Source organism: Chrysemys picta, chromosome 9 (genome assembly GCF_011386835.1).
Source record: "Chrysemys picta bellii isolate R12L10 chromosome 9, ASM1138683v2, whole genome shotgun sequence".
NCBI classification, from domain to species: Eukaryota; Metazoa; Chordata; order Testudines; family Emydidae; genus Chrysemys; species Chrysemys picta.
In genome coordinates, this window is record NC_088799.1 from 10,118,987 (window position 1) to 10,134,170 (window position 15,184).

The 15,184-nt window shown below is 38.5% G+C and overlaps 1 protein-coding gene across 4 annotated transcripts in view; it reads right to left on the reverse strand.

Moving 5' to 3' along the window:
• Nucleotides 1–15,184, reverse strand: part of SOX2 (SRY-box transcription factor 2) — a 408,003-nt gene that overhangs the window by 147,824 nt on the left and 244,995 nt on the right. For 3 of the 4 annotated variants that reach the window (XR_010590329.1, XR_010590328.1, XM_065556847.1), the window contains one exon: nt 5,566–5,657. The exons of the other annotated variant lie outside the window; for it this stretch is intronic. The gene's annotated coding sequence lies outside the window, so the exon portion shown is untranslated. The remainder of the gene's footprint in view (nt 1–5,565; nt 5,658–15,184) is intronic. 4 annotated transcript variants of the gene reach the window in all.

Sequence of the window (15,184 nt, forward strand, 5' to 3'; positions counted from 1 at the left end):
TTTAATAAAATTCCTTATTATTTCTATAAACATGCTTTGCAGACAGATTATAGTTTGATCAGAAATATAGAACATCACCATAAAAATAAGATCTGGTCAAAGTCAACAAGTCCCACAAGGATCAATTATTTCACTGGTCCTATTCATCATCTACATGCAGCCACTAGGGGAACTGGTCAGATGACAAGGACTCAAATGCCAACAATGACACACCCAGCTCTACCTATCCTTCACCACATACAACCACATCACTACCACCAGAATAATCTAAACCTTCATCCAGTTCATGGATGAAGAACACAAGGTTGACGCCCAACCCAAGCAAGACAGAAGTTTGTCTGGTGGACAGAAGAAAGCACTTTAAAGAGTTTGCAGTCACTTTGTAATCTTCTTGGATTGATGGTACACACACATAACACGTCAATTCAGTGCATAGTTTAGGAGTGCTCCTAGATTTATTGATGGTGCTAAGCTCTCACAAAACATATATATAAAAACAACTGAATGAATGATTTAATTAAGAAATGGGAGGCAGGAAAAGCCAAGAGTAGCCATGTGAGAGCTTAGCACCATCAATAAATCTAGGAGCACTAGATTGCACACATAATTCGCCACCAGGGAGAGGATGAGCGAGACAACAAACTACGTGTAAAAGACATCAGTCACATAACTTAATGCACTAGTAGAAGGTGCTCAGATATTACAGCGATGAGGCTGCTATAAGAATCTATAAAGCACAGAACTCTTCTGTTTCCATTTCCCATTGTTATTTATTCATGCCCTCTTTTGTCTCCCAATCTCGCCTACTTTAAACTCTGTCCCTTTCCATTCTCTATTTCTTTCTTCCCTTTCATCTCTTCTCCACCCATCTTCTCTATATTTGCCTCTGTCCTGAGTTCTCTAATTTTTCTTTTCCATTTTGCCACTTTCTCAGACCTTTCCCCAAAAGATTAGTACTGACCTACCCACATCCCCATTTCCAAAGAGTGGAATGGAATCAATCCCTTACACTGTGCTGGGGCTGTATTATTCATAATTACCTCCAACACAGCTATTCTACTTCTAAGCCATTCTAGTCTCTGCTGTTTCATTCTTCACAGGTACTTTGTGTTACCCCTCAGCTTCCATGGCTACTCTTGGCTTTTGGTGAAGGATAGGTAGAGCTGGGTGTGTCATTGTTGGCATTCATTCAGTCATTTATGATTCATCAACCTTTCTATTCTTTTCTCTGACTAATGTGATTCTTCTTTAACTCCTTTTATTACCCACCTCTCTTACCAATCCCTGTCAGAGCTGTGCAGCCAGTATTAGCAGATATTGACTTCAGCGGAACTAGATATCAATGTCTATTGACCCAGGTGAAGCTAAGATCAATTTTTTTACCTCAAGGGACAATACCTCAAACATGAATCCAACTGTTATGTACATTCAGAATATATTTATTAGAACTATCTGGAAACCTGACCATTGTGGTCATGAATACAATAGGTCTAATTTAAAACAGAACAGCATCATCAACAACCACCACAATTAATATTCTAAGAGGAGATGAAGATACACATCTGAAAAAGGAGACAGAGTTAGAAGTTTGTAAAATAAACTAAGCATCTGACCACTCATCTCCACAGGAAAGGTCTAAGAGCCACAGATCACTACCTGAGAAAGCTCCCCATCTAGCCCCTGGAAGAAGTATGTTGTCTTCTGTCAGCTGAAGTGTCCCAGCTGTTCCATATGCTGTTCCACACCCCAGACTGGAAGACAGTGTCTGATTTTTTAAGTGGTAGTTTGATAAAAGCTTTTTAGGCATTTCTTATTTCTTATCAGCAAAACTATTTGTATCAACCCATCATATTCTGCCTACAACTTAAGACCCAGTTTTAAAGTTAAACAACTTCATATTTACAGTCATGGAAAGCAGTGTTCCATTGGTAAATCAGCTAACTCCTTTTTTTCCAAAAAGAAGATATAATAAGAATTCTAAATACCTCGGTACATCTTCTCTGGAGAAAGTAAATACAAATAAAAAAAAACTTTTTAAATAGTAAAGACATCTTAAAAATCTTTAACACAATGGAGCAGCTGTTACTGAGTTTACTTGATGGGTATATCCTGTCATTAGGGAAATCAGAGGCCTCTTCTAAATACCTTTTTTGTTTGGTTGTTTGTCAGCTCAAACACTGATTAGGTTCTTTTACAACCACATTGTTTGTTTGCAAAAATGCCACAGGAAAAAATCTTAAGTAGCAACTTGAGCTCTGTAGAGGCTCCAGATACACATAGGGCTATTTTCTTAAATTCATATACAGTGGATGATGTTACTAGGATAAAAAAATCAAAAGTGCATAGGAAAAAAACTCGAGGGGTATTTTCAGTGATTGGTGTACTCAAGTGAAAACAAATCTGTTTAAAACAGAAGGCCTAATCCTGCACTCCTTCTAGGAAATACTGACATTGCCATTAATGGGAATTTTTCCTCAGTAAAGGAAACGCAGGATTAAGTCTTGAAAATAAATCTAGAAATGAAAAAAACAACAACCCTGAGTCTGAATGTGAACTATTTGACAGAAGGAACTTCAACAAAGGGGTCTCTGGGACACAAGGGAAGGTTCCTTTTTTTTTTTTATATCTTACCATAGACTCTGATGTAACTCACAGCTGACCAGAACAATAGTATGTAGACAGCAAGCTGTGAAAGCCTAAAGAGAATCCTCCCCATTTTCATCTTGAAAAATCCGCATCTAAATACACCATCTGCCAAGTCCTACCCGGAGCTGGTATATTGTTGGGTATTCTGGATATCTCTGGGCAGAAACCGTATGCAGCGGTCTTCTACTCTGCTATGCAGAAAATCCACAGGGGAATAAAGAGGTGTGTGTGTGTGTGTGTGTGTGTGTGTGTGTGTGTGTGTGTGTGTGTGTGTGTGTGTGTGTGTGTGAGAGAGAGAGTGTGCATGCACATGTATATATGCATAAGCCAAAAGGCCAGAATCAAGCGTAAAATTATTATTTTAAAATGCGAGTCCAGTAATTTGCTGGCTTCAGATTATGAAGCAGGTCAGTTTGGGGGGTAAATTCCTGTTTGCAATTTAAAATTACGCTATGAAATGTGCAAAAATAGCTGGGTAACATATTGTGGCTGGTGATTTAACTAAAAAGAATCCTGCATGGCATTAAAAATACAAAATATTCTCTGAATTGCATTGGGAAATTTTGAACAGGTAAACTTACAATGTCCAGAAAAGGTTACTATTGCCATCTAACAATTTGCCATGAAGAGGGAGAGAATATATATACACACACACTTAATGCCATAGAGGCTGTTATTTATATCACCAGTACATTAGAATCTAGAACTGGAAGGGACCTTGAAAGGTCACTGAGTCCAGTCTCCTGCCTTCACAGCAGGACCAAGTACTATCCCTGACAGATTTTTTTGCCCCGGATCCCTAAATGGCCCCCCCTCAAGGATTGACCTCACAACCTTGGGTTTAGTAGGCCAATGCTCAAACCACTGAGCTATCCCTCCCCCAATGACTCAGTGACAGTAAATATTTGATATATGTATTCACTATCTCTTTCACTTTCTCATCAGAGAAAGAGTTGAGAGAAAGAGGGGAGGGACAGAGAGAGTATTTTGTTCACACTTTTTGAGGAGGAGACATGGTTCATAAGCTTCTTTGGAAGATGTATTTTTTTTAAGAGAGACATGAAGATGGAGGAATGGTGGACCAGGCTTTTCAGCCATTGTGGGCTGCACGGAAGAAGACATTGCAGTCAATGGGAGTTGGATGGGCTCTTAGTCATGAAGAAGAGCAAATGGGGAAGCACAGGAAGAGAAGAGAGGAGAGGTAGGCAGGAGCTAAGTTGTGGAGGGTGCTGAAAATAAGAACTTATTTATGAGGTAAGTGGAAAGCAGAGGTGGTGTTTGAAGAGGGGCCAGACATAGAATGCAGGGAAAGGCAAATGATTTTTGTGGCAGCATTTTGGTTGGATTGAAGGAGGAAGGAGGCCAGGGTCTAGGATGTTCAAAAAACCCTCAGTTTTAAAAATGAAAGTGAGACACTGACATGACTCACTAAAACCAGGTACTTCACAGGACAGGATGCCAAAGCATCTCATCCTAACCTGCATCATGTATTTGATTCCTATCCTGGGCCTTTCACAAAAGAAGGTTATAGTTATAGTTATTCCAAACTGTGAGGTGCTTTTTGGGAGACCAGATTGAGACCTTCAAATTCATTTCATTCATCACAGAGGTAATGGCTCCTAAATCCTGGTGTCCAGAGGTAAAGAACTAATGCTTAATCCTGTACGCCATCTAGATCCTTCCTTGTAACACATACATTTATGGTCTTCCTCTTCCTTTCATCTGCCATTTTTTCAAAGAGAATTTTAGTGTTTGTACAAGGTTCTAGACGGATTGTCCTGGAAAATGACACCCTGCATTTATCCATAGAACAAATGAAACAATGGTCATGGCAATGCCAGCTTTCTCACACTTTCCTTTCAAAGGACATCAGTCTTGACCTGAGAGTAGCATATTCTCCATCCCAGGTCAATAGGTGACCTGTTTGTTGGCAAACTCAGCAGAAGTACACAGCAACAGCCATTGGGCTTTTGATGTGAACACCCGTCCATGAAAAGATGAGTTAATTTTACAGTGGCCACCTAATGATTATTGCCCACAATCAACCACAGTAACAATGTACAAAAACAAGACTTTTTCCACATTTGCATTCCTTTTGTTTTAAAAGGAATATTTACCTTCTTGAAATTATGTTTTTCAGTCTGATTTCATTCAGCAGATAAACATACATTTCATTATATACATAGCTTGACAAAAAGAAACAGGAAACCATTTACTTAAGTTAAAACCCTCACATTATTATTGTTTGCAAAATATACATTTAAATAAAAGTGTTCAAAGGAAGCTAAAGATGTCAAAAGCATTTCCAGGCTGAATAGATCCCCGTTCAGATTACACCATTTCACGTAATCCAAATTCATACCCATTGTCACTTAGGTGAGCATTACGGCTGTTACCAAACCCTATACAAATATTCAGATTTTTGTTTTTCCTGTCATGCTGAAGGTTATCTCCATAGTTGCTCTGAAAAATCAGGTGACAACCATTTCCCATGATGCTTTAAGGGCTGTCAAGCTGTCCATCAAACTGTCACCTGACCAATCGTTCCCATGGTTCTTTTAGACTTCTAGTATGATAAATTGAAAGGCACTATTATCTGCCTGTTGTGAAGAGGAACTGCTTAGGCTTTGATAAGATATCACTAGTCCCAGGTGAGAGGAGGCTGACAGCACATCAAGACAAGAAAACACATGGAAACAGTGAACATAGGAGCACAAGGATTACAAACAGCTGTTGTCATTATTTATTACCCCTTTCCTTGGTTTTAGTTTTATACTTGTCCTATTGTCAGTTCAAATACAAACACTTCACTTTCTAGGCAGAAAATCTTAACTGTTGCTATTTTTACAGTTAGTTATAGCATGAGAAGAAGTATTTAAAATATGAAAGAGATCTTTAATAGACGGTTGTGTTACCTACCTTTTTGATACACCTTGCGCTTTCCACCATTGTATTTGAAGTTTTTTCTATGATTCTCGTGGTACAATTATGTCAGAGGAAAATGAGAAACCCTGGAAGATATGAAGATATTTTTAAAGCTCAACACCTATTTTCATTGATATCTGTGTTTATTAGGAAGACCTTCAGTTCACAGTTTTTCTTGCTGATATCTCTGATCTGAGTTTTTATATGAACATCCAAAATTAGCTTAGGAGGTCTCAGACATAAAACAATATGTTGTTATTTACTGTGAGTTGTTAAGAATAAAAATAGTTGGTTGCTAACATCACCACCTTGTGTACAAATATTTTTTTGCATGCAGATTTGTAATGTGATTAGGCAGCAATGTAATTTCATTAGGCAGCAACAGAGCCTCTCAATTACAAAGAAGAACATTTAAATAATTTTGTAAATCAAAAATCTCAAAAAATTCTTAATTTTTAGCCTTTTGTGTTTGATCAACCACATTGCTACACTCCCCTGCACTGAGATTAAAAGTAAAGCTGCCATACACAGTGAGCAATTTGTATTCACGAGGATAAACACTAAGAATCAATGGCACAGTAGTTCAATAAAGTAACAAAACTCATTTCTGAAGTACTAATAAAGGTTGGATTCATAATTACAGCATGTTCAGCCAACTTCAAAAGCCTGTTTTCCACTTGGTGGCTCTTTTGAGAAACCACCCCAGCTTGTTCCATGTAGGGGGACTTTCCCCCGCAGAATCTCCAATTTGCTCATATTTAAATATACAACCCACTTCAAAACATTAACCCAGTATTCATCCACTGCTATGAAACAGGTCCAATCATAAGTACTTGAGGTTCTCCATCCATGAGCCAGGTGAAAAGACAAGTGGTGAGGCACACAAATATTAAATAGTGAATTCCATAATAAGTGGATTTGAACAAGACAGTTTCCTCCATCCTTTTGTCAAGCAGAAAAGCAAGTTTGGTTTCAGTGAAGGATGTTAGCTGAGATGGAAAGACAAGAATGAAATAACAAATCAATTTCCCATATGCTATAGAAACAATTAGAATTACTTGAAGGGAATCTTAGCATCACTGAACAAACACACTATCAGCTGTTGTTTGGTTCCGGTAGCACCCACAATAGTACCTTCTAGGCACGTCCCAAAAACAAAATAGCATAGTCCCTGTCCCCCAGGGGCTCACAATCTACAGACAAACAGACAAAGGGTAAGGAGAAGGAGTGCAACATATACAAAGAGTGGTCAAAATGGTGATTGACCACACCTGGTAATAAGGTTATTTATATTAACATAGTATCTTTTTCATTTCCCATATACATCAGAGCAGAAATGGATCTTCATGAAGAACATGTATGCAGAGAGGATAAGGGCTTTTCAGATGAGCCCAGGAAGGCATTCCATGCATTGCGGGTGCTGTAGAAGAAGCCACAGATATTAGTATGAGAAGCTGACAAATGGTAGCACAGGAGGGGGCAGTGGGTGACATGAAATAGGACATGGGCAGATAAATAGGGAGGGGCAGAATTATGAAGGACTTTGAACAGGTTGACAAAAAGCTTAAACTTGATGCGGTGGAGTAGAGGGACTCAGCAGAGGGATTAAAAAATGGGGATGATGGGGTCAAAGCAACAGTGATCTTACAGACAGTTTTTTTGCATAGACTGGAAAGAGAAAATGAGTGTGTTGAAAAGGCCAGAAAGGAAGAGGTGACAGAGATAAAGAGGGGAAATGATAAGGGCCTGAATGAGAATTTTGGCTGCTGGGATGGCAAATAGTGGACAGATCATAGAGGTGTTGTGGGGAAGAAGCAGCAGGATTTGGACATGACTAGGAAGTTTGGAATGAGGGAGGAATCAAAGATGAATCCCAGATTATAAGTAACTGAGGGGACAGTGATGTTGCTCTCTTTATAACTAGTTTTCTTAATTAGTTTTAAGACACCCATCACTGCAGTATATAGGTGCTATGCACAGTGATCCACTTATCAACTGTCCTACAGTAACAGACCTCATTAGCAGGAGAAACAGGATGGGTGTATATCATGCTTGCTTTTCTGCAAACACCACACATGAACACTTCAACAAGGTTTTAGTCAGTTTTCACCAGTAGGCTGTATGGCACCAAACCCAATAAAGTTCTGTCTACCTCCTACTGAACACATCATTGTTTTTCTCTTCCCATTCCCACCCCAATCTCTCCTACTTGATGGCCAAATAGAACTTGAAAGCAGAAAAGGGACATCGATGACAAAACTCTACTGCACCCTTTATTGGTGAATTATTATGTTGCACTGAAGAGTCATTAGAGAAAATAATCCACCCCAAGGTCATAAAAAGTCTGTTCACAACACTGCTGCTCAGAAAGAATTCCCATTGCTAACAATGGAGGTTACCCTGGATGTGTTGAATAAAGGCCATAACTAAAGGGAAGGCATCTACTGCTGACCAACATCATCCCTATTTTCTACTCTTTATAACCTGACTTTCCCCCTTGGTAAAGATGAGTGATGGCATTCAAATATTGAATTCTATAAAATACATGAACTCTGAGATATCCACCCCAAACATGATTCAAAAATCCATCTAATCTCTGCTCTGTATTAACAAACAACAAATAAGAAAAAGTACTATTGAACTGCGTATATAATAAAAATAATCCCCTCATTGTTTACAAGTAAAATAAAGCATCAGACCTCATTAAATCAATTTGTCAGCATCTGTTATACAGCACCAGTTGTCACATGACATCAAAAGAAAGGAAAAGGAAATGAAAAAGAGAAAACAATCCAGAAGGGAATGAGAAGATTGAAGGAGGGCAAAGAGCAGAAACAAAGAAGGAAGGGGTTGGCTGAAGTTAATCTGAGAAAGAGGGGAGAGGAGCAGAATAGGAGAGGTGCCAAGTGTTTAGGGGAACTTGGTCTTTGTCGGAGAAATGTTTCTCTGAGTGGCCTTAATATTTTGTTAACTTTCTCTGGATTGAGATCATCTGTCTGTCACAGGTACTTACATTGCCCTCATTATTGTAGTCTCTGAGCACTTCACAATCTTTAATATAGTTACGTTCACTACACCCTGGTGGGGTAGGAAACCACTAATTACAAATAGGGGACTGAGGTCTAAAGAGATGAAGGGTGAAATTCTGGCCCTCTAAATATCAATATATATATGCATTTTTCCATTGATTTCAATGGGGGAGGAGAGGGGAGTCAGGATGAGTTACCTAGGGCGGTGGTGGAATCGCCTTCCTTAGAGGTTTTTAAGGTCAGGCTTGACAAAGCCTTGGCTGGGATGATTTAATTGGGGATTGGTCCTGCTTTGAGCAGGGGTTGGACTAGATGACCTCCTGAGGTCCCTTCCAACCCTGATATTCTAGGATTCTATGATTTTACCCTAAGTGACTTATGCAAAACCGCCTCAAAATCTATGACAGAACAGGGAATTCAACCCAGATTTTCCAAGTCCGAGTGCCCTAAATCACTGGCCCACCCTAAATCACTGGACCACCCATCCAGTGCAAAACCCCAATTGCTTCTTCTGAGATTGTTAGTTTCTCTGTAATAAGTGTGAAACCAAGTTTTTTCTCCGATTTGTGAGGCAAGAAGGGCTACATTCTTCTCAGTGAGGCTAGGCAATATTTTAAGTAGTGCAATGACCATCAGCATATGGGTATTACTCATAACTCAAGAAAGAATAGTTTAAAAGAAGCAGTCATGGGATACTTTAGAACTCCATGATGATGATGCTTATGTTACTCCATATGCAAGTCATTTTCTGGCTTGATCAGAGGATATGCAATGATGCTGGAGGTGAGTGGTTGCATCCACCACTGAGAGGATGACTGCATGGAGCCTTAGTACGAGCCCCAAGAAATCTATTCAAGACCTTTTTGGGGGGTTAGTCATAGATTGTTGGGTGAGCAGGAATAGTTTTCTACAATAGAAGAGTATGCAGTATGTGTGTTTTTCTTGACAGTTTCTTTTTCCAGATCACTCTTTTCTAGGATTGTCAGTCAAACACTCAGTCCATATCAACTCTGTCCTCCTGTACACAATCTTTCCACCACTTTCTTGTTCTTTGTCCACACACACTGGTCTCAAAGGTCTCCCTAGCAGGATTCTCTACATCCTTACTTTGTATGCGCCCATACCAGGTCAGCCTCCTCTCTTGCTGCTTCTCCCTGATACCGCCAACCTCCTCGACCTCATTTCCACTTGTGGTCCAGCAAAGTCGCCCCGCTCACTGTCCTCAATTGTCTCATTTCAATGAATGAATTTGTTGAAGACTCAACAAATCTTCTCAAGTGCCTCTCTTTGGTTGCCTATGTCTCTCATCCATACAGAAGAACTGGTCTCACCATGGTTGTGTATAGTTGCCCCTTAAGTAGTCTGGGCATCCATTTATCATAAAATTACTCCATTTAACTTGTGCCAGAGTTTCCCCCATCCTCAGCAGCCTTGCACGCAGTGCTCTGTCAGCTTCTAACCAGCCCCCAACATACTTTTAACATTGTAAGCGGATTTAGGCACTGGCTCTTGATTTTGACATTCGTCTGTTTTGGTCATCCACACAACTTCAGTCTTTTTTTTTTTTTAACTCATTTTGAGGTCACCAGTTGTTAAGTTTCCTGTTCCAGGTATCGATTGCCTGAACCAAATCATTTTTATGACAGTTTCTATAAACATTTTTTCTTTCTTTCAACAATCTCATTTTGGCTAAATAAAAAAAGGAGGGAGGCCAAAGGACTTTGTTGGGAATATGAAAATTCCCTGATGCAGTAGCAGAGTACCTTGGGGAAGATCTCTTCTGTGCCTGGAGTATGTGATTCAGTAAGATGAGTACAGAATATACTAAAAGAATAAAATGGTTAACCCATTTCTGTCCGGATGGATCCCTCTGGATTTACAAAATGTGATTTTTCCATACATAACAATAACTGATAATATATGTAGTAGACACTAGATATGTTTTGAAAGTGGGCAAAAAATATGCAAGAGAAATTGGAACATCCTTAGAAGGCTAAACCGAAAATATATGGGAATGGAAGTAGTCATCAGGAATAACCTAATATTATTTTTGTAGACAACCTACTCTTTTAGGCCCCGATTCTGTAAACACTCATGTATACAAGTAACTTTACAGATATGAGTAGTTCTGTTCAGTATGACTACTCACATACATAAAATTACCCATATACATGAGTGTTTGCAGAATTAAAGCCTTTGGGATTTTTTCTTTTATATTAGAAGAGGGTAGTAACAGAAATATTACTCAAAGAAATCCCTCAACTAATTCAAACTTTGATCTAGCTATTTCAGAGCCTGGTACAATGGCCATGCTCAGTGGGTCCATTGAAGACAAGGATAACTAAAAAAACCTGTTTTTTCTTTAAAGAATATTACCAATTCAGTCCAATGCTGTGAACATTAGGAAAAAGCCACTTTAATAAAAATAAAATTGCACATCATGCAACAAAACAATCGTGATTTGAAAGACCCTGACAAAATTAAACAACGTAATATGATCTCTCTTAACTTCATTTCCCATCCAAAACCAGAAATCACAACAATAAAGTTTTATACATAAGCAACTTTGTGAGCTGAAAGAGGACAATGTATAATTCCTTTCCATGCACTGAGCCAAAAGAAATGAAGAAAAAAATTGATTCTTCTCTGTTGGCCTCCTGTGTAAAATTTTTCTCCTTATCATCTCATCTAGTCATATCTTTCTGCAGTTTGAATTACCCTCTTTTCCTCAATCTGGTAAGGCAGTGAAAGGATGTTTGTTCTGCTAATTAACTTTATTACCCTGATAACTCCCTGCAGCCTTTGACGAAAACAATTACCATTCCTCCTTTTTTTTAACCCCACTAGCAAAAAAAAAAAAAAAAAAAAGGAAGAAGAAGACTATTAATTAGAAACGAGGCCTCAGTCCCTGCCATGTTAGCCTGCCACGTTCTCAGACCCTCGAGCGGGATAGCATTACATTGTCAGTAGTAATTTAGCTCTCATCTGTCTCTGCTAATTATTGTCACATTCATCAAATTCATCAACAAAAGTGCTCTCAGAAGGATTGCATATTTGCAGTTAATACAGCATAAACTGGTATTACCCATCACCACATTTGTGATGATGAGAGGGACACAACTTATTCATCCCTAATTAGAGCAAGCTGGGTAATTAATTATACATTCCGCCTTATTACTTCTGAGTTCCCAGATATTGTTTGTCTAAAAAGGGGGGGAGAGAGGAAGAGAGAGAAGCCTGAAAATGCAAAAAAAAAAAAAAGGAGAGAGAAAAAATGTGTGATGTGTTTTGTCACATGTGCTATGCCATAATTCCCACCTGACAAACTAGCTGAATCAGTAGAAAATTGCAAGTTGTCAGCAGCAGAATAAACTGCTGTAATAGCTGATTAATGATCAGCACCTGTGACAGGTGCTATACAGGACTGTAAACTTGGTGTGATTAACAGTCACTGGACGAATAAATATTAGTGACAGTCAGTGGAGAGCAAGTTTGCTTGTTTGCTTTTGTGTTAACAAATCTCACATATTAAAGTTATTGATATTTCCAGTGCAGGCACTTTCTTTTTGGCAATTATCTGCCAACATTGGAAGAGTGCATTAATTCAGTATGTTTGTTTCTACTTTGTTAATTTCAGAACTAAAATTCTGTTTTGACAAGATGACCTGGAGGGGTTCAAAACTGCAAGCAACCAAATGTAAAGGATTCACATATGGTTTAATCCACACACTCCTGATAATAATACAGTCAGTCAAAGTCACACACACTCACACTCTCTTTCAAGGAATGTTGTATGAAAGAGGGAATTTAAAACATGGAATGAAATTGAGGGCTCAGCCCTCATTATTAAATACGTGAATGGTTATCATGTATACTTCATTTCCGTGGCTCACTGACATTTCACTGGCTACATCACACGGTGAAATGTTTCATCATAGACAATTTGGCTCTTACTAGATACAAGACTTGAAGTTAGAAAATCCCTATGATATATAATAATGGGACATGAAGCCTATTTAATTCAGGTTATTAGAACTATGTCCTACTGGACTGCATAAAGCCATCTGCTCTAACCTAACCCTTTCCTTGGTTACATAAGGCATTGCTTAGATTAAATATATATGACATATATTATGTAAAAAAGTTATCTACCATAAGATTAAGAAATTGCTGTGACCACATGTTACTGACAAAAGATCTGTGAAAAGACACAGACTCATCCTCAGTGTGCAAATAAAATGGGCCAGCCAGCCAGAAGCCAATGGAATCAGCTAAATGCAAGGTGGCTGATCTTGCAAAATGTAGAGTAACATGTGCCCACTTATCTGAGGGCATTCTCAAGCCCTACACAGGGAGTTATTCTACCACCAAATAAAATCTCACTCTTTTACCAACTCCACCATTCATATGTTGAAGAAAAACTTCTAACTTACAAGTACAGTGTTGCTACATACAGGAGAAAAATCCTGGGTTCGTGACTAGCTGAACACAGTCATATGATCACTACTACACAGAGGTCAAACTGAAGTAAGGAACAATGTAATCAAATAAGCAACATATAAAGCAATCTATTACTTACCTCTCCCGGAACTAAATAGCTGTATTTTATGGCCCTCTAAACATATCTATTTCCCCTTTAGAATGTTAGCTTAAAAGGAAAACCTACACTTTTGAAAAATCACAGTGCTAATGGAGCAATTTCAAAGTATTCAGATTGTATGTCGCAATATATATACTAACTTCTCGTATCAGTGAACATCAGTTTTATTGTCCCTTAAGGTAAATATATTTGCCTATTGGGTCAAAAAACCTTGATATTTTTACCTCAAAAGAAGCCAATTTTTGCTATAAACATATTATTTTATTTTATATATACTGGTATATATTATTTGATACCTAGGTTTTATGGTGATGAGAACACTAGAAATGATAGATAGATAATGTATCAGTACATGTGACAGTAGCCTGAGAAAAAAGCCAACAGAAAATATATCACACTTTCTCCTACCTGAAGGAAGGAAGGGTTTTTTTAGTTATTGCAATTAGAATCTTTTTTATATTACAGCACAGTTTTCCTTTAAATGCCATTTTTCAGCTCCAGGACTTAATTTTTATTACAAAGCTGCATAAAATAAGTGGAAGCAACTTAAACTGATTGATAAACACCTTTCTCAATGGAGGAGAATTGTGAGGGATGGGTTTAATCAAACCCAGGACAGAGTTCTAGCAAACTAAAAAATGGTTAACATTAACTGAATTTCCATAAACTTCAGCCTCTCTCTTTCAGTGGAAGAAATGAAGACACTGGATGCATTTAAACACAGAAAACAATATGAGTATTCAAACTACAAGCCAATATTATTGATTACTCAAATAACTGTCTAGGTACAGCTAATAACTTTTCCATGGATAACACAGTTTTGGGCATAATCCTGAGAATCTACTAAATGAAAACATAACCTCAGAACATTTTAACTATAGCCAAGGTGTCATTTTCATTCTTCCATTTCCATTCACACTTCCTTTACCAGAAATATCATACAATTTCTGAATGATTTATTATCTCTAAACAAGGAATTAAAATAAATTTTGTGAAGCAAAACTTTGATAGGTAGAATACACACTTTTCTGTGTTCTGACGCATCTTTACTGAAATGTTCTGAAATCTTAGACAAAAAGTAATGACTTGAAAGCTTGATGCAAATTACATGTAAATTTGCCAGTACAGATACATAGCAATCTGAATAGGCAGCAGTGCAGCTAGCCAAGAGTCTAGGAAGGAGGCCAACCTCACATCCAGATGCCATTGATAGAGACACTCTGGGGCATCTATGTTTCCTGCTGCCAAGCATGCCATGCCATGAATTTTTGAGGGGTTTTAAGACCATGAAGAGTTCTATGCTCACAACTGATAAGAAAATACAGCACCACATTCCACATGTGGTGGAACTCTCTTATAACAAAGAGATTTTATGGTCAAACAATTTCCCTATAAGCAGTTTCTCATTATAACTGAAATCGCAATATCCTCATTGCACTGAACTGAAACTAAAAGCTGATGAAACAGTTGTTGTGAAAATTCATACAGTTTTTTTGCCCATTCATTTCGCATGAGTTCGCACACTACTCGAAGAAGGAGAGATTACTCACCTTGTGCAGTAACTGTCGTTCTTCGAGATGTGTGTCCTTATGGTGCTCCACTTCACACCTCTTGCACCTTTAACCAGAGATTTTTGGTAGTAGTGCCTGTTTAGGGTGCACGTGCAGGCCACTCTTCCTTGTGCCCTGTTCTGCGGCTACTTAGGGCTGCGTGAATGAACCTCCCTCAGTTCCCTCTCTACCATAAAGTCCCCAGAGAAAACTCCAAAGCAGAGGGGAAAGAGGATGGGTAGTGAATCACCCATAGGGGGACACATCTTGAAGAACTCCAGTTACTGCACAAGGTGAGTAATCTTCTCCTTCTTCGAGTAGTGTCCCTGTGGGTGCTTCACTTCAGGTGATTACCAAGCAGTATGCCCAGCTGGAGGAGGTGGGATTTGGAGCCAAGTCCAAGACTGAAGACAACACAGAATTTCCTATGTCAG